Below are 20,797 nucleotides of genomic sequence, written 5' to 3' on the forward strand. Positions count from 1 at the left end.
GACCGATACGAAAAACTTTGTCCCCCTTCTAGCTGCCACACCCAATGACACTAGCTTAGTTAATAATGATCACAGTCTTGTAACTCTAAGGGATTTTTGAGCGGTCATTTGCATTTATATTCACTCTTTAGACATTAATTGGCTTCCCAAAGGCAAACGGGCACAGCATCTACTGGGGGAAGATACTGAAACAGTGCCAGCATGCATAATGTGAACAAGGTACTATTGCACTAAGAACTTGAACTAGCTTTCACTTACCTGGGGCATCTAAGATGATCTACATGCTTGTTTCAGTTCCAAGGCTTTGCACAGCTCTGCCTTTTGTTTACATTTCTTCCATGTCTTCTCCAGGGTGCCAAAACATTTCTACCTGAGTCAGGAGCCTGTTCTTTATCTGCTCTTTTTTCACCCTTCACACTCTGAAAAACTTGTATCTTGCTCTGTGGTGTCCAGTTGGTTCCTGGATGGGGGAGAGGGGAAGGGGGAGGGGGGAAGGGGGGGGAGGGAGGGAGGCAGCAACGACAAACAAGAAAATAACAAAAAACCTCCCAAAACATATTCCATTAGCCCCTCCCTTCCACTTACTTGAAAGCTCCCAATGGCCCACCTGCTTTGTGCAGGATTCCAGCTTTCAGCATCCACACCTCAGCTGTGCATTCTCTCTGCTCCCCATCACCCGCATTGTGCTGATTTGTGGACTTTGCTCCTCATCGTGGGGATATGGTTACCTGTTTGGTGAAGATCATATGTGCTCTCTCTCTCCTGATCATTTTAAATCAGCAGACTACTAAAATAAATAGGATCAGATTGAAAGGAATTTCCTTGATGTTCTCTGATGTTTTCCAGAAGAGAAAAAGAATGTCACACCTTTTGAATGTTCCTTGGCTGCAGGTATAGCATGTGGGAGTTTGTGGGAGTGCTTATTAGAGCCTATTATAGCCTCCAAAACTTGCCTTGGCATGAAGGTATATAGTGGAAATTGTGTATTTTTTTTTGCTAGGTGGAGATTTTATTTCAGCGTATAGGCCTGAATTTGGGCATGTTACTTCATGGGCACATGAGGAATGGATATTGAAAAGGAAACACTGAAACACGTCTAACTTGAATCGAGGTATCCACATAAACACGTGGTCTAACTTGAATTGAGGTATCCATATTGATCTAATGTTATTGTAGTGTTTTGTGATGTGTTCAGTAGTGTGAAGACCACAAAGGTTTTCTAAGGATCCCTTCAAAGCATTTTTGGAGGCCTGCATTGCTTTGAATTGCGTAGAAAATGTCAGTTAACTATAATGCACACAAAAATTTTTTGCATTTCAACTTCTGATAAGCTCATTCAAAAGGAGCAGCTCACAGAATCACAGAATGGTTGAGGTTGGAAGGGACCTCCAGAGATCATCTAGTCCAACCCCCCTGCTCAAGCAGGGTCACCTAGAGCATGTTACACAGGAATGCATCCAGGCGGATTTTGAATATCTCCAGAGAAGGAGACTCCACAACCTCTCTGGGCAGCCTGTTCCAGTAGTCTGTCATCTGAACAGTAAAGAAGTTCTTCCTCATATGGTGATGAAACCTCCTGTCATTCAATTTATACCCATTACCCCTTGTCCTTTCACTGGCCACCACTGAGAAGACTTTGGCCTGTGGTGGTTTTACTCGGGTGGGCAGCTGAGCTCCACCACAACCACTCTCTCACTCCCCCTCCTCAAAGAGGAACGGGGAGAAAATATGATGAAAAGGGCTCAAGGGTTGAGATAAGGACAGGGAGATCGTGCAGTAATTATTGTGACAGGCAAAACAGACTCAGCATAGGGAGATAGGAAGATTTATTACCTATTAGTAACAAGCTAGAGAAGTGAGAATCAAATGAAAGAAAACAAAAGCACCTTCCCCCCATTTGCTCTCTTTCACCTCCTCCCCCCGAGAGGTGCAGGGGAACGGGGGAATGGGGGTTATGGTCAGTCTATAGCGCTTCTTCGCCGCCGCTCCTTCTCAGTCACTCTTGTCCCCTGTGCTGTGGGGTCCCTCCCTCGGGATGCAGTCCTTGCTGAACTGATCCGGCGTGGGCTTCTCACAGGCAACAGCTCTTGAAGAACTGCTCCAGGTATGGGTCCATAGCATGGGGTCCATCCCTCAGGAGCAAACTGCTCCAGCCTGGATCCCCCACGGGCAGCAGCTCCTGCCAGGTCACCTGCTCCTGTGTGGTAACCTCTCCACAGGCTACAGGTCCGGCCCAGAATCTGCTCTGGCAGGGGTCTTCCACAGGCCGCAGCCTCCGTCGGTGCAGGTCCACCTGCTCCACCGTGGTCTCCTCCACAGGCTGCAGCGTGGAACCCTGCTCCACTGTGGTACTCCACGGGCTGCAGGGGGACAGCCTGCTTCACCATGGTCCTTACCACAGGCCGCAGGGGACTTCTGCTCCGGCGCCTGGAGCACCTCCTCCCTCTCCTTCTTCACTGACCTTGGCGCCTGCAAGGCTGTTCCTCACTCCTCTCACTCTCCCAGCTACTGTGTGTGGCGCAGCATTTTTTTTCCCTGTCTTAAATATGCTCTCACAGAGGCGCAAAACAACACCGCTTATTGGCTTGGCTCTGGTCAGCAGCAGGGCCCTTACCTAACACGGGGCAGCTTCTAGATTCTTCTCACAGAAGCCACCCCTATGGCCCCCTTCTACCAAAACCTTGCCACGTAAACCCACTACATGGCCCCATCCTCTTTACATTGTCCCCTCAGGTATTTGTAGAGGTTGATACAATCCCCTCTCATTCTCCTCTTCTTTAGGCTAAACAGGCCCAGCTCACTTAGTCTTTCCTCATAAGGCAGATGCTCCAATCCCTTAATCATCTTTGTGGCTCTACACTGGAGCCTCTCTAGAAGTTCTACAACCCTCTTATACTGGGGAGCCCAGAACTGGACACAGTATTTGAGGTGTGGCCTCACCAGAGCTGAGTAGAGGTGGAGGTTCACCTCTCTCTGTGTGCTGTCCACACTCCTACTGATGGAGCTCCTTACCCATCAGAGTATTCCACCCATACAGATGAAGAATTCCTACATCCTGAGGAGCCCAACTATGAAAGCAGTGAGGTCATCCCTGAGCAGCTGTTCTTCATTGAAAATAGATTCACTACCTGGCACAGAGAGATGCTATTTTTATTCATGCAAGTTAATTTTATTTAAAGCATTTGGGAGTACCTAAATCGTGTTGGTAGGATCCCCGGAAAGCTCAGGAAAAAATTGTCAAAACAAGCCTCTTGTGGTCTGCTTAGGGGGCTCACGGAGACTCTTTTGACCATATCCATGTCACATCGTAGCAGTCTTGCCCAAGTCCTGTGCTGCTGTTGCCAGTCCTTAAGTAGAAGAAGAGAGAGAGCAAGATAATATAAGAACAAGTAAGAGAGACTACTGAGGAAAAGGAGGACTGCCAGGAAGCAGGGTCAGTAGTGTCTGAGTATTTTATTTGGTCTAGTATCAAGGAAGCCTTGAAGGCATTGTCTATTGCCACGTGAACATCTGGCAAGTTTCCAACTTCTGATGCTTTTCTTTTCATGGTGCTCCTTTTTATCTATAGGTAAATATCATAATTTTGCCCCCTGAGAAGAGTGAATTTAAAATGCTAGATTAAAATCTAACCACTTAGCTACTACATAGTTTTGAATAAAATTGATGCATTTGGCTATTACATGGTTTTGAATAAAATACTCCTTCAAAACAAATATGTATAATACTTGCCTATTATGCATATCATTACCTTGCCAAAATACTCTCTGTTTAGATTTACTGCTCTAGCACAATACTGCCCTAGCATACTTAACAATCTGGTTCATTTAATTACATATCAAGAACACTGAAAAATAACTTTGCCATAAATGTAGCAGTTTAAAGTGCCTATTTGTCAGAAGAGAGGGAAAGTCTTCAAAACAATGTCATTTATACACCAGGTGAGCACCAGTGGCACAAGTCTGACTATCAAATATACGGTAGAGACTGCATATTCTTCAACACAGTATCTTTAAGATCTCTCTGCTGTCAACAATGAGCATGTGAAGACATGCTTATGCGTGCTGGTTTATCTGTATTTCTGCTGCATATATGAACTCACATTCATTCTTTTTAAAAACATAAGACATTTCAAGCTTTTTTTTTTTTTTTTTTTTTTTTTTTTTTTTTTTGGTATGGCTTGCAACATGAAGACATCTGTATTATATTTAGTTTGCTTTCCAAGAATCTGTATTATTTCCAAAGAAGAACTGACAATGATACTTTGATCCGTGATCCTTAATATTGGATATTTAATAAAGTGCTTCTGCCTCCTGTGGTAGTGCAAGTTTGATACAGATTTCATATGAACCTCCAGTCATACCTTTGCCAAATTCCTGTGTGAACTAGCATTCATCAAGGCACTAATACCCCATACCCTAGAGTGCATTGTGTCCACTTTAGTTCATTTATTACATATGTTATGCACAAGAATATTAAATTTTCTGCTTTCATGGAATAATTCCAAAGGAAGATGGCTTTCTGTTTTTGAAAGGTTACTGGAAGCCATCACTGTGCCACAGGAATAAGAATTTACAATGTGTCAGGAGGAGGAGGAGGCACATGATGAGATGACAAGATGAGTATACACACTCCTTTGGATAGCAAGTTGGCAACTACAGATGATTGTTCTTTGAAGACTAATATTCCACTGGGTAGTGAGAAACCAATCCAGTGTATTTCCAGTCAGTGAAATTTCCCCTTCAAACCAAGAAATTCCCAACCAAGTATGTTCTGACATTTTTATTGCACATATTTGCAGATGGAGTGGAATCATGGACTTGGGTAATACAATATAAATGGGGTGCTAATTCCATACCTCATGTATACATGTATACATATCATGTATATCATGTATACAACAGCTGAGTTTAGAAGCATGATTTATGCTTACCCACTGTCTGGAAGCTGCCAGAAAGATGGGTAAAGGCCATTGTTATTTTCATTTAAACTTCTTTGGAGTAGGAAATGCCTGATTTATCATCTATTCTACCATCTGCATTCTGAAAATTGCCAACATCTGGTTCAAGTATGAGTTGAAAGATACATCAGATCCCTGGGTACAGAGATACCTGAAGAGAGGTCTCCTGGGGTGATGAGGTAAGCCGTGTGTGTCAGCCTTTCAAGGTGAGTTTGGGATGCACAGATACACAAACTGGTAGCATTTTCTGGTGGTTCAAGAACTATCTGTTGCCAGAAAATTGTCCTACACCCACTACCTAACTTTGCCCGCCTCACATGCAGTGGTCTAACCACTGTCCTCATGCTTTCCACTTTCTCAGGAGGGGTGTAATGTCATTACACAAAACACAGCACCAAATACTACCCAGGAATCAACCTGGTTTCTGAAGTTTCCTAATTCAGGCTGCAGCCAGGCTTCCAGGGAGACAGGGGGCACTGACTGCATTTCCTATAAGGCTGATCTCAATCTCAGATACTATTTTCTCTGTGCTCAGTAATGAGTCTGCCAATAGATGGGATTATTCCTTGTCTTTACTTTCACAAGGACTGCTGCATGGATGCTTTCTCAAGAATCTGATCCTCTGTGCAGACCAGTTGAGACCATGACAAACAGTTCCTGAAGAAAATGACAAACAAATCACTTTATTACCACCTGTGACTGATCAGTGAGGTTATACTGTAGTTTAACATAAATGAAACAATTTGTTAGATATCGTGGAGATCTGCATACAGGGACAGAAAGATCCAAGATCAATAACTTACCAGAGGAAGCAGAAAGTATATTGTCCCGTGTCAGTAGATTACAGAGCAGTAAGAGTAAAAAGGCTAGACCATCCTGAAAATCTTGAGATGAATATTCACCCGCAGGGTAATACTGAAATATCATGTTCATCCAGAAATAAATTCTGCTCGACTCCAGGTAGCAATTTTTAAGTAACTTCAAAACATGGCTGTCACTCTATATTGCATTTTCTGTTTGCATTACATGCAACTGAATTCAATATAAAGATGTCTCAAAATTTCCTCACCAATAATTCACCATAGCCACTTACCAGTATTAAAGTGCATGAAACTATCATGAATTGCTAACATTATTACATTTTCCTTGCAGCCACTGCTGGAAATGCTTTGCAGCTAGTACTCACCCAAAGGACTTCAAGTGAATTTGTCATTCTATACCATAGCCTCGGAATCAACATCTAGAAAGCTAATTTCTTGTCTCAAAGGGACTGGTCCTCCATCACTGAATTGTAGTGTTCACATCAAGGCTTCAGTATTTAAAACATGTATGGGGAACTGCAAGATAAACCAGACCACTTTGTTGTAGGTACACTTGATGATAACAGATTGTCATTGTTTGCTTCTAATGTATGTAGCCCATACGAGGTGTCTTCCAAATCAAGAAGGCATGAACTGACCCTAATCCAATGTTTTCTTCTGAACATCTGAAGGCTTAGCAAGGGACTTATTAAGACCTTGTAGACCACTGGCTTTCCTTGTTAGCCAGGTCACAGAAGATATATTGTGACATGAAGAGTCAGAATGAATCCCAAACTGTGTTTAAGGATGGCTTCTCCAACTGAACCTATTTTGCCCTCTGCACAGCTGAAAAGCATCAGTTAGAAAGATGGCTTTAAGCAGCTTAAGTCCATTTCTGTGATCATGGGCCAGCCAGGGACTGCTTAGCCCTCTGTGTAATTCAAAGAAGCCTGAGGCTGCTCTTTCTGCTCTGTGCTGACATGTTTTCTTCAGAGAAGGTGGGGAGAGCAGGTGGTAGGAGTAGGCATAGCTGTGCCTGGATTCTCCTGTCTGGAATTCCTCAGCTGCCCCTGCAGGGCATCTCTCTGCCTGCTTCTGTACTGTTGAGGCAAATGTTACATGAAGTGTCAAGTCTGCTCTATATGGAGTAATCAGTGAACTTCAGAGATGTATTTATTTATTTTAGCATAAAACACTTCTGAATGCTTCTGATCAAGATAGATAACGAGACAAAAAATGTTTTGTTGTTGTTGTTGTTGTTTTATTTTTCTAATTCCAGTATCGTACCATGTTGCTGCTCTGAGCTTGTTTCTGATCTTAGGCACTTCAAGTGGAGTTTCAATAGTTGGGCAGCTTTCAAACTCAGCAACTCAGATAAAAGAAGAAAACTTATGAAGGTGCAGAATGCTCATTCAGCATAGCTGGCATCTGTAGCCATTAATTGCTGGAGATAAGAAGCAAATAAATCTTTGTTTTTATGACTATACAAAGATCCACCAGCATTACAAAGCAGGTCTGTTTCTCATAATGGCCCAGGAGTGGGCGGAAATTGATTTTCATTTGCACTTTAAATAATTTTGCACTGCTTTACCATAGCTCTTGTAAGACAGTGAGTTGGGCTCACACCAAGATACTTTCAACTATTTTTTTCTCCGACAATGAAGGTTTAAAGTGCAAATAATGTCAAAAAGACTTTGTTTTAATCTTTGATCAGAGACTCAACTCTGTTTTTCCAGCCATAGTAACAGAGTTTATTTATAAAACAAATTTTGTTGAAGTTCAGTGATGTCTTAGTAAGTCAAGCAGAAAAGGCTTACAATGTGTTAACAGGCCCTTGTAGGAAGGCTAAAGCTGATCTCTCCCTTGTTATTTTTAAAGCATCAGCTGCACACAGAACAAAACTGTGCTTTTTTCCTTAGGCTGAATTTCACTTACATTACAATTGTAGAGTCAGTCATGTTACTGGTGCTGATATGGCTTAGCCATTGAAATCAATGGAAATCTGTTCGTGTACATGACTAGACTTGAGGCTGAAGGAGAATTAGGCACCATATGTCTCATCTACTAAATATAACTCATGCTATTGCTCAAAAGCTACGTTACAGGCTCACGCAAGCTGGGCAACTTTCCAGTTTGATGTCATCACATGGGACATTCTGCTTGCCACAGTGGGAGCCTTGTCAAAACAGCTGGCCCTGCCATTCCTGGCATGTGTATTCTGGAAGTTGGGGGCCAGCTTTTCCTACCATCCGCAGGATCTCTTCTCTGGCTTTGCTTTCCCTTCCCAAAACAAAAATATTTTTGGGGAATTTGGAGTGCAATGGAAACCACTAGAATTGCTGGGAAGAGAGAAGGCCTGCCAGCTTCCCCCAGACCAGATGTCAGGGAGAGTTCATTATACTAATCCCTGCTTCCCTCACAGAAATTCTTGTCAGGAAGAGAGATTGGACAAAGCAGGTCCTCCAAAAGTATTCACAGATTGGCAGCCCCAAATGTTCATTATTTATAAATTAAGCCTATGAAGCAATACAGTTACTACAAATAACTCATCTGGGTGTCTTTCTATTTGTTTTTTTATTTTGAGGAGCAAGGCAGGTATGTGTCACATTATCTAACTTTTTTGGACAATCTATTTTTCAAGAAAACATAATATGAGTTCCTTGCATGATAACTTGACTCCAGGGGCTGGGATGCCAGGAAAAAAAATAATTTTAAAAAATCAATCCAGTTAGTATTATCACACAGCTGTGAAAATTGATTACCATCAATTGATTACTAGCTACAACTTGTACCTAGCACTTCATTAGTCTCACCTTGTCAGGCAATCAACTAAAGCAAAAAGCTTACTAAAAGAAGGGAGTGGCTTACCAGAGAAATTGTACCAGTTTTGCTTATAACAACTGTAGTAGAAAGCTACTGCTTACCCTTTGTTAGCTAGACTTGCATATATAAGAGTAGGAGACATAAACCACTGTTCAATAGCTTATTTTTTTTACAGGAGTTACTCTTCAACCCAATGAGAAATCTATGATATAAGATTCTAAAAGCCAGCTGGAGAAGTATCTTGTAGGTATATTGTCTTGCATGAGGCACAATCTCAGGTATACAGTGTGTGTATGTAGTCTTACATTAAATAGATAGTTTATCTAACATTATTTCATTATTTTTTCAAATGTACATATGCTTTTTTTTTCTTTTTTTCTTTCTTTGTTTTTATTTTTTTCAGGCAGTATTCTTAAAAAACATTTTAAAACAAGGCTGTCAACTATTCTTAGTCCCTTTTATGTTTGACAATCAATAAATAGATCCTAACCATTAAATCCTTAATTCTGCATTAATCTTGCATTTATCATAGATGCATTTTACTCACTATAACAGGACCTTTTCTTGTGCATTTTGTTAATAGTCATGCAAGAGAATCCAGAGAATGAACTGTCTAGTGCTAATTTAGGTATGTCTAGAGTAGGAGGAATTTTCCCACCGTGACTCTTTTATTCAGTAAGACATGTCATGTTGTTTCAGTTGAGAAAACTCAATGAACAAACAAAGGCTTTAGCAACCTCTAGTGTTTCAAGTGTAATGCTGTTGTCTCAGTTTGCTGTGGAAGGATGTTGTGTCTGTGGTGAATCCCTGTAGGCAAACATACAGGACATGGAAACAAACAAACACACAAAAACAAACCAACCAAACAAGCAAGAAAACAGAAAAGTGAGAATGGAGTATGAATACTGCAGGGAAGATGGCCTTTCATTGTAGAAGAAGCTGTGCAATTTATAGAAGCGTAGAATATCCCAAGTTGGAAGGAAGCCACAGAGATCATCAAGTCCAACTCATGGCTCCACATAGGACTACTTAAAAATTAAACCATATGTCTAAAAGCATTATCCAAATGCTTCTTGAACTCCAGCAGGCTTGGTGCTATGACCACTTCCTTGGGGAGATTGTTCCAGTGCCTGACCACCCTCTCAGTGAAGAAACTTTTCCTAATATCCAATCTGAACCTCCCGTGTTGCAGTTTCATGCTCTTCCCTTGGGTTCTATCACTGGTCACCCGAGAGAAGAGGTCAGCATCTCCCACTCTACTCCCTGTTGTAAGGAAGCTGTAGACCACAAAGTGGTGACCCTTGTCTCATTTTCTTCAGGCTGAACAAACTAAGTCATTCAGCTGCTCCTCATGTCTTGCCTTCTAGACCCTTCACCATCTTTGTAGCCCTCATTCAGACTCTAATAATTGTGTATCCTTCTTAGACTGAGGTGCCCAAAGCTACACACAGTACTCAACGTGAGGTTGCAAGAGCACAGAGTAGACTATATTGAAATAAAGTACAAAATGGAAGAAACTAGAGATGGCATTATGTTTTCAAATATGAATTGCAAAATCAAGAAATTTTTACAAACAAGTGATGAAAGATCAGCGTATTTTCAGAGTAAAGGCATTAAAATAGATCTTAAAAGTTCTTTTTATGCATTAATTATATTAATATAATTTTTATTTAATAATAATTTTTATATTTTATAATTTAATATAAATTATACCTATAATAAAATAGATATTAATATAAATTATATATTTAAAAATAAATCATATCTTTAAAATTATAATAATTTATATTATTTTTTTATTTTTAATGTCTTCTTATGCAGCAAGACAAAGGAAAAGAGAGAGAATACTAGGGTGAGATGTAGGCTCTTTAATGAGAAAGAGTTGATGACTTACAAAAAAAAGAAAAAAATAAGAATGAATGTGTGCGCTTGCCAGTCATACCAGGGTGTACTGAGGAGACATAACAGTCAATATTGTAAATACCCTTAGGGATGATGATTTTTGTTCAGTGATCAGACCTCTGACACTGTGCCACAAAGCAAATAAAGTTTGAGAAAGAACTCTCTGTATGGTAGACTCTATTTTGCTGCATCCTTGATATAATCTCTGAAGCATATTGACTGGCTTTTATGTGTGTACACCACTAGCAGCAAGAACACTCAGTACCCAGGGATATGAGAAAGCTCTACTCTGACTTACACTCTGATACTCTTATCTGTGCAGTGAGGAGACTTGAGCACTAAATATTCTCCATGTAGACAAGAATTGTTCTGTCTCCTCACATTTTCATAGGCACAATAAAGGCTAGGAATGTTTTTCATGCAGAATGCATGTCAGCTTTCAGAGTGCTTCTTTCTCACTTTTGAGCTGGTCAGCACGTTTCTTCTTTTTATCACTGTTCCTTTCCTGTCATGCCTTTTTCCACACAGACCATGTTTTAATCACTATTCACTGAACACAGGTCTGAAAGAATATATGTGGATCACTTGAAGTAAGCACACACAGTCTTAACTGAACAATTTGTCTGCGAGTGTCTTGACATTCTTGTAAATCAAAAGAGGTCTTTACACTGTTACTGGCTGAAGAGCTATGTCTAACAATAACCAATATGCAGGATGTACACACCCATTCAATTAATCCCTCAGCTTGTTGACAAAAATGCTAGGTATGATAATTTACTGTTTAAATATTGTGAAATGAGCTGGTGGCTTCAGCAGCTCCAGGCCAGCAAGTCGCAAAATTTCACAGTTGCTTATAATTGGCAACCTTGCTGACGATCTCAGCAAAGGGTACAGGTAACATGGAAACAGAAACTTGACTGTTCTCTTATCACAAGGATGTGATATCATGGCAGAGAAATGTGGAAAGTTGCCAGTGCTGTTTCATCCATGCTCGTCTTAACCTGTATTCAAAAAATTGTCAACCTTACAAATTCCTAGTTGTTCTAGAATCAGTGAGAGGAGAAGGTGAAAAGAGAAGAGAAAAAGGTTTCAATTAGTTATTATGAGCATAAATCTTATATGTAGAGTAAAATTCATTCATATAAATGATCGTTATTGGTGTTAGTAGAACAAAACATACAGTATGAATGAAATTTTTAAGCTTCAGTCCTGGTTTTGGCTGAGATAGGGTTAATTTTCTTCATAGTGGCTGGTATGGTGCTGTGTTTTGGATTGAGAAGAAAAATAATGTTGATAGCACACTGACGTTTTAGCTTTTGCAGAGCAGTGCTTGCGCAGAGTCAAGGACTTTTGGCTTCTCATACTGCCCTACCAGTGAGGAGGCTGGGAGTGCACAAGAAGCTGTGAGAGCAGAACCAGGACAGCTGACCCAAAATAGGCAAAGTTGGGTCCCATCCATATCCCATACCATATGGTGTCATGCTCAGCAATAAAACTGAGGGGAGTAGGCCAGGAACCCCCTGCTCAAAGACTAGCTGGGCTTCATTTGGCAAGTGGTGAGCAATTTCATTGTGCATCACTTGTTTTTGAATATTCTATTATTATAATAATCCTGTTATTCATATTCTTCTTCTTCTTCTTCTTCTTCTCCTTCTTTTTCTCCTTTTTCTTCTTCTTTTTTCTCCTTCTTCTTTTCCCTTCCTTTTCTATCCTATTAAACTGTTTTTATCTCAACCCATGTTTTTTACTTTTTGTTTGTTTGTTTCTTTGGTTGGTTGGTTGGTTGTTTTTTTTTACTTGCACCTGGGGGGAGTGAACGAACTGCTGTGTGGTACTTAGCTGCCTGCCCTCTTAAACAACAACTGCTGGAAGAGATAGTATATATATTATACAGCGACACAGTAATGACTTCTTTAGGGACAATGAGTACTGAACACTTCTGGAAATCAAACTTTGCCACATCTTACCAGCCAATAATAACAGCATACAAGTTGATAGCCACTAACTACATGATTAGATTCAGGGGAGAACCCAAGATCTGCTTCAAAGGTCATTAAGTCTTCCTTTGAATTTTGGATCAGAACTCAGGTAGTCCCAGGGAATCTAACCTGGTATAGCACCTTCTTCTGCCACCCTCAACATTTAAATTAAACTAGCTTAAACTTGCTTGGGCTTCATAAGAATCCCTAAGCCTTGCATCCACTTGTTGATACAGATCATCCACTTATACACTGCCTTTCAATTTGGCTATTGAGTCAAAAGTAGATGCTATCTGCTTTACTCTCCTGCCTTCTGGGATATGGAAAAACTTTGACAGAAAAGCAAAATAAAGGAGTACATAAACTAACTAGTAAGTACTACTAAGTAACTAGTAAGTTACTAGTGGGTAATTCTCAGAGAACCAAAGCAGAAAAATTTGCCTTTCTGGAAAATGCAACTCCCGCCCCTCCCCCCCCCCCTTTTTTTTTTAAAGCATAACACTTTGTAACTTCTCCTCAGATTGAAAGAAGGGAAGACAGGTGATAATTTTGAATAGTTTAGGAAATGTATGTTGATGTTGTGAATAAGCTGGTATATGGTAAGTCAGAAGGAAGGGTGGAAGGGTGGAGGGAAAGGAGAGAAGGGAGTGTTCACTCAAGGCGGTTTTCTATAGCAGCACAACACTACTTACTGAAACATGTTCCTGTGGTATAGAAGATGCTTTGTTTATTGTTCCATTTGCATGTGGTTTACACTAGAAGCAAAGTATGAATAAAGTACAACACAAAATCATAGGTAGGAAACTCTAAAGGAGTTTTAATTTCTTCTCAAAATGCAAAGCAACATGTTGAGTTACTTATCGCACACATTGTCTATTATTCCTTTATTGCATTTCTGTGTTGTCTAAAATGAGAATATAATTGGTGGGAGACAGAACAGTACACTCATCATAATTCAACGTCTGAACAGTCTGTGGATCAAGTGTGATATTTAGACTTGTCTTGACCTTAATATATTCTCTCTCTGAGAATTGTGTGAAGTCATCTAGACTCATCCCTCTTTAAAATCTATATTCCAGAGACTGGAATTTTGGTGAAATTGGTAGCTTTGTGGTATTTTCAACACTTTTAAGCAAAAATATCATTGGGTTTGCTCATTTCAACATTCAGGTTTATTGTTAAAATAAAGAGACCTTTGATTTAAAACAAATGGCTGTCATCTGTGATGGATTATACTTTCTTTTCATTGTTCCTGTGTAAGCCAAACAGTGCTGGCATGAAGTTCAAAGACAAACTTCAAGTGGCAAGTTACATTTACGAGACTGGAGTCCATTTCTTAAAAATTAACAGAAAAAGAAATCCACAAAGAAAACTAAAATGACTCAAAAGATTCACAGCACTACCATGAAGGTAACTTCGAGTTACCTAGCAACTGCTTTTCTTAATTTTAAAAGGACTGACAGAGATAAGAAAATAACTGGTCACAGTAATGGAGTCATGTAGAATATCTCCTTCTCTTATATACAGAACAGAATTTCATATAATATATTTCATGGAGATTTCTAATTAAACACCAAGGCAGGAGGACAGAATTTGTCATCTCTGTGGCAGCAGATAAGAATATCAGCGTCTTTGTATCTAGACTCAGATTTTGATTCTGACCGGTTGCCAAGACATTGCCAAAGTGAGTAAATGAATTATTACAGGTAAGCAGGGTCAATGCTATATATCAAGAATTTATAACTTACTCAAATGATCTTTATTTTTCCACTACTTCCACAGCACAAATTGTATTGCTAATGGACATTATCCAATATTACCTGACTGAATATTATGACTGAAATGAAATGAATATTATCACTTTGGACTTAGAAGAGGAGATCCATTTAATAACCCATCATTAAAAATGCATACATTTAATTAAATTGTTACTAAATTAGGGCCAGATTTTAATACTCCACTTTATACTGAACAGCAATGAGTAGTCTAAGTAAGTCCCTAAGTAGTCTTGTTGAAATCAGTGGGTTCGTTTAAAGTGGGAGAAATCTGATTAAGAACATGAGCATTATTAAGACTCAGTGCAATTAAGGACAACAGAGCATAGAACTCCCACTATCAGATGTCTTAAGACTGGTATTTTTTGATTTCCCACAAATGTATGACAGCACCATACCATTTGCCTTTACACCATCTGCATTTCCTGTTTTGATATCTGCCTATACAGTATTATTTCTTCCACAGGAACAGCTAAACAAAACAGTGTATGCATCACTGCTATTCGGTTTCATTGCTGCTAAGGATATTTGAAACTTGACTAAGTCTGTACAAATGTGTGAGGGCATGTGACACAGAAAGAGGAATGCCACGAAGATATGGAAAATTTCCACATTATTTTCAGTGATATCTTAAAAATTGCTTAAGGATTTTAAGATTAAAAATAATGAAAGAATTTAATCACTGTGTTCATAAAGGTTCCTGATTAATTAACATAGTGTCACAAAGGCATCTCCTTAACTATAGCAATAATGATTCAGACTGAAAAGCTGTAGCACATTTTCCTGATCCTGCACGATTCAGGAGCATGAGCAGAGCTTTGAACAGGAGGGAAAAAATTGAAATTTACTGATAATTCTGAGCTCCTAGAGCAACACAGATAACCTTGACCTTTGAGATGTGAGTAATGTCCTTAATAAAAGAATTGCAATATAATATATAACAAAGGGGAATAAGATAAAATATTCTAGCACAGATGAAACTTCTGTGGATCAGCATAAACAATGTTGCTTTATAGAAATATAAATCAAAAGAATAATTAAGTTTTAAATTATGGTGCAAAAGATGTGTCATGTTCTGTCCTTCTGAGCTATGAAGAAGAGTTGTTTCTTACCGCAGCTGTCACCAGCAAGTTTGCCATTATAAATATCTTTATTCTTTTTACTACTGAAGTAATACTGCCAATAACTTATTGGTCTGAAACCTAAAATACTTAGATGAGGAAATGGAAGATTTTAAAGATCCTTTCCACTCTTTGCTCAGTGTTGCAAAGTACATTCTCCATAGCACATACTAGTGGAAAAGCACTAGCCACCATGATCATAGTTATGTCCAATGCTACCATACCTACACTACTTGAGGAAACAAAGATGGAAGCTGCTGTACAACAAAATAGTCTTGTGCAGATTGCAGTGTGCTCCCAGAAATTTCCACAAAAGAAAATAAAATCATGTGGAGTGAAATTAACCCTTATGCAAAAGTCAATATGGCAATGCCACATGTATAAAATTCAAAAAGTACACACGACACAATGAGAGGGCTTTGAAAATTCTCAGGACATTCATTCTTCACATTTGCCTTGGTATTTGGGGCATTTATGGTTTCACTTATCTATATTTTTCTTCTTCATCCCTAAAGAATACATAATTTATAAAAACAGAACCCACTGGTATCATGTAACAGATTTGTTATACAGAAACTCTAAAAAAAATTTTTAAAAAAAATCTGGATCACAAATGTTGAATGTGACAGACAATTTCTCTGTTAATGAATGTGATGGTTCTGGATGGAGTTAAATTTTTTTGATAGCAGCCTGCATAGTGTTGTGTTTTAGCTTTGTGTCTAAAACAGTTTTGATAACAAACCGGTGTTTTGGCTGTTTCTAAGAAGTACTTGAAGAGCATCGACGTTTTCTTGTTTCCACTCTGCACCTCCCAGCAAATAGACTGGTGTGGGCAAGAGGCTGGGAGAGGGCACAGCCAGGATAGCTGACGCAAATAGACATAAGAGGTATTACATACTATGTAATGTTAGGTTCAGCAATAAAAGCTAAGGGAGAAGGGGAGGAAGAGTAGACATTGATGGCTATGGCATTTGTCTTCCCAAATAACCATTACATGTGTTGAGAGCCCGCATCTCAGGAATTCACTGGACATCTGCCTGCTGATGGGAACAGTGCATGAATTTCTTACTTTGCTTTTGTTGCAGACACAATTTTACTTCACTTATTGAACTGTCTTTATATGACTTGTAAGTTTTCTGTTTTTTTGTCTTTTAATTCTCTCTCTTGTCCTGCTACTGAGGAATAAAGTGAGCCACTGGGTGAGTGCTCAGCTGCTGGCTAGGATCAACCTACCACGATGATTTAACACAACTTCATACTGAATTTAATTTTTGAAAGTACCAAGTATCTTATAGAAGACGTGGTCATAGGAGACAATACTAGACTGAACAGATTGAATCAGGTCACTTTGAATCATATAACATAAAAAAATAGATTTTAATTTTTTACAGGAAGAAATTTTGAGAAACTAGGTATGAATTGCTGGGATTGACTAGGAAAAGCATCTTATAGATTTGAGTATAAGCAGAATCTCATCAAGTCTAAGTGTCAATGCAACACAAATCCAGAGTTCCAAGCAAGGAGAAAAAGCCTGATAATAATGGACTGCAGACCTAACAAAGTAAATGATTACATCAGATACGGTGTTAAAAGGACGGACATAATTAGAGCAGAAAAAGAGCATGATAAGCTAACAGAGCTTTCTTGAAGGTTAGAAAATAAATAAATAAATTTAGTCAAAAGTCTAATTGAGCTTTACCTTGGAAAGAAAATTAAAACAAATGTAATGATATGTTCACCAACTATACAAGAGAAGAACAAGGAAAAAAAAAAAAAAGCAGGAGCAGAATACACTGAAAAGATACACTGAAAAGTTGCACTGAAAAGATGCACACTGAAAAGAGGAGGAGGAGGATTAAAGATGTATAAGAGAATGTCCCATGTCCTAAATTAATACTTCAATTTTCAGTAGAAATGATGATTATGAGGGTAATGACAGGGTACCTAACAGGGAATGAGAATAGGAATGGTAATTTCATTTCCAATAGCAGAGTTCGGGCTGCTGACTGTAGTATATTCAAGGAAGAAGAAAAGGGTAGGAAAAAGGGACCAGATGAGATTTCTCTCTCAGAATACTGAAAGAAGGACATATGAAATTGCAAGTTCAGTAGAAGAAGTTTTTAATTACTATCAGTTTGAGAATGAGTGGTATTATGATGAGAGAACTTGTCTTTGACTAGAGATAGCATGTCTAATTACAAAAATTTGGGAAAAAGGAACAGGCTAAGTGATCTAGGTGGCTGCATTCTCATCAGTTTAGCCTAACTCTACAAAAGCCCTTAGAACAGATTTTCTAAGTTAAGAATGATGATCTGTGGAAGCAATTGGAAAGTGATCTAAACTGTAACGTGGTTTTCTTCATCAGAGGCGCATAGTAGGCTAGTCTTCCATCATTTACAATTGACAAGATAACTTTCTTGTAAGATATGAGTAAATGTGTTTCTATGAGAGTAGATTTTGGTATAACATTTTATACTTTACCACATAGGAAACTATTGTTTAACAAGTTCAGGAAGGGTGTTAGTATAGGAACTGGAACATAGATAAGGCAAAAACTGAGCAGAAGGTTACAGCAGGCATATACTGAAGAGCAAGTTACCAAGACGAAGTTGTCATCAGTGGCATTACATATACACAACAGTCTGAAAAAGGATCATACTCACTGTTGTCATTAATGAGAGAATGAGGTGTGTCCTCATGAGATTCTGGCTGACTGACAAATTAATATACTGCTGAGAACTAATTTATCACACAGAAATTATGACAATCTCTAAAACTGGAGCAATGTCAATGGGGTTGAAGAGTACAAAGCACAGAGGCAACCACTTAGTAACTGCTGACAAAAGAATTTGTTAAAAAATTGATCTTTATCAGGTGAAAGTGAAAGAGGAGCATAGGAAGCAGGATAAAATAGGCAAATGAAGGATGACAGGAAGTTTTCCAGTGTGACATGTCTGTAGAAAGATAAAAAAAATAAGACATCATTTTCACTGAATACAGTGAAGTTCTGCCACCATCTACAGTATGCAAGGCATTAGTAAGAGCTAGGGTACAATATTTTACAAAGTTCTAGTCATTCATATTCACAGAAATATATTTAAACTGTAATGGAGACAGAAAAGAGAATGCTATGGATAATGAAGAGTCCATCTTAAGGGAGAAACCGAAACAAGTTTGGTGTGCTGAGCCTGGCATAGGGCTATTTCAAATAAGTAAATAATTAAATAACATTTTCAAGTATGAACAAGTAAATAAATAGGAAACTAAAAGCTAAAATACATTTAAGTCCTTTTTGAGGCATCAGGAGTGAAAAAGGAGAAATCATACATGATCTAGGACAGACTATAGTAACTTGTTAAAGGGCTCTGTATGACAGTAAAAGATGAATTTAGAGACAGAAATTGGGTCAGTCAGACTAATCCTTTCCTGATAAGTTCATGGCAGACAGAAGTAAAATTGCTTTATCTTTGAATAAGAGACACATACTGTCCTTTTGCAATGGTACCACTAAATTATTAAAAGCCATGGAACTTTGGGGAACTTAGGCATTGTGCCAAGGTAATACAGTTAACCTGCATCTAGGTCTACAATGGCTCACATTCAGTCAGTGTCAGTATCTTTGCAACATACTTTCCCCCTTCCATGTCTGGGGAGACAAGCAGAGTGAGCTTGGGTGAATCCATACCATACCATTCCTGGAGGGTACACACCCTCAGCGGGCCATGCAGGAAAGCTAAAAACTATCAACTTGAACTGTTATGTTAATGTACATCACTGAATCTTTCTTCAACCACAATGTAGACACTCTTAATTCAGAAGGCAAATGCTCTAAATCTGAGGCAATTTAATTCTCCACTAGATTCCATTGCTCCTTAAGATATCAACTTCATACCCTTTGTTAATTTGTCTTGCTTTCCTGAGTATCTTTGCATCCTGGGTATGACAATTCTTCCTTGGGCCTCCAGGGACATTTCTGTGAACATCTGAAAGATGTGCACCATTCTTCTCCCTTTGTCTCAGTTGTGTTCTCTCTGCCTGCTTTTTGACAGGGCAGAGCAAAAGGTCTTAGATCTCCTCCAGCCCCATCTTTCAGCAGAGGGAAAAATGGGCATGTCTTTTCTGCCCTTGATCCTGCCTTTGTGTTTGAGTCACATTGCAGGGAGCCTTTCTGCAGCTGCTGCAGTGGAAAAAGTCCCCGAAGACATTTCTGTCACAGTCTCTTGATAAGTATTACATCTTGTCTGTCTTTTGATTTACTTTTTGCTCTCTGTTCTCCACATCCAGTGCAAATGCATAACCAAATTACTTATTATAAATCAATTTATCCAAATTGTTTATTTTAAATGTTGAAAACTTGTGAGTCAAGCCCTTCAAATACATTATAGGATTAAGAAAAGATAAGAAAATAAGAGGAGCTTTGGAGTTGTTTGCCTTTAGTTTCAGAGCCTCTAGAATTCCTACAGGACATAACACCAAACCATGAAAGACAGAGATCTATTTCTGCCTTTCCCCTCCTTTTAATTAAAAAAAAAAAAAAAAAAAAAGAAAAAAGAATTTTTCTCTTTTTATTGTTTAATCAGTTCCCTAGAGAAGTAGACACTTTCAAATACTGCATCAAGTACTTGTGAGATTTTGGATCAAAATGCAAAAGTTGGTGCCATCAATTTGATCATTCTGACATTTTCAGACTGAACATTGAATGCAGAAGGCAAAAGGAGCTGTATTGCCCTTATTCCCCAGTAGTGGAACAAACAAAGGAGTAAATACAACTCACCTTGGCACCCATTCCCATTCTACCTTGTCATGAAAGCTGCACATTTAAAAGGGGATGGGGCCAAGGGGAGGGAGGAGGAGCTGGTTTTGAGTTTACAAACCCTGAAGGTATTCTGCCCATCTGTGATTTCACTTACTACTTCTGTGGGTTGGCACTGATGTGCATGTTTCCCTTTAAAGGCAACACCTCATAAAGGAAAGGTAAAGAGCGTCAATTTAAATGTATCCACCTCTATGTAGGCAAAGCTTTTTATTTTTTTTCACTGAAGGAAATTCATCTCTCTTTCACAAAGTGTTTATGCTCATATAAATGCATAATAAATATCATTTCAGCATAAATGACACTTGTCTCAGGTTAACCTTTAAAATGGCAAAAACCTGGTTCCTGAACTAGGTTCCGCATTTTGTGAGACAACTGTAACATTATCCAAATCAAGTTTCTAGAACTCTTGACGTTTGGCATAATGTGTACCTTTCCACAGAAAACTGAAGTGAATTTTCTTTTAATTGAGTAAAATCAATAAATTGGGTATTCCATTTGTTTATGAACAGTAGAACTGATACAGACTGAGCAACCTGGTATCAGCTGAATATTGGTCTATGAATAACAGACCTTTCTTCTGTTAAAACACATTTTCTGTTCAAATATTTATACTGCATGCTAAGT

At 38.8% G+C, this 20,797-nt stretch overlaps 3 long non-coding RNA genes across 3 annotated transcripts in view; 2 read left to right on the forward strand and 1 right to left on the reverse strand.

The window, feature by feature from the left end:
* LOC121066170 overlaps positions 1–20,797 on the forward strand; it is a 65,965-nt gene that overhangs the window by 30,189 nt on the left and 14,979 nt on the right. The gene's annotated exons all lie outside the window — the stretch shown is intronic.
* LOC121066168 lies at positions 130–4,334 on the forward strand. Its single transcript, XR_005817552.1, has 4 exons — positions 130–219; positions 784–891; positions 1,001–1,111; positions 3,939–4,334. It is a non-coding gene; the product is annotated as an uncharacterized LOC121066168 (long non-coding RNA).
* LOC121066169 lies at positions 5,512–13,202 on the reverse strand. The gene is made up of 3 exons (XR_005817553.1): positions 13,154–13,202; positions 6,144–6,294; positions 5,512–5,614 (listed from the first exon to the last, which is right to left on the reverse strand). It is a non-coding gene; the product is annotated as an uncharacterized LOC121066169 (long non-coding RNA).

The sequence above is a fragment of the Cygnus olor genome, chromosome 2 (genome assembly GCF_009769625.2).
Source record: "Cygnus olor isolate bCygOlo1 chromosome 2, bCygOlo1.pri.v2, whole genome shotgun sequence".
NCBI classification, from domain to species: Eukaryota; Metazoa; Chordata; class Aves; order Anseriformes; family Anatidae; genus Cygnus; species Cygnus olor.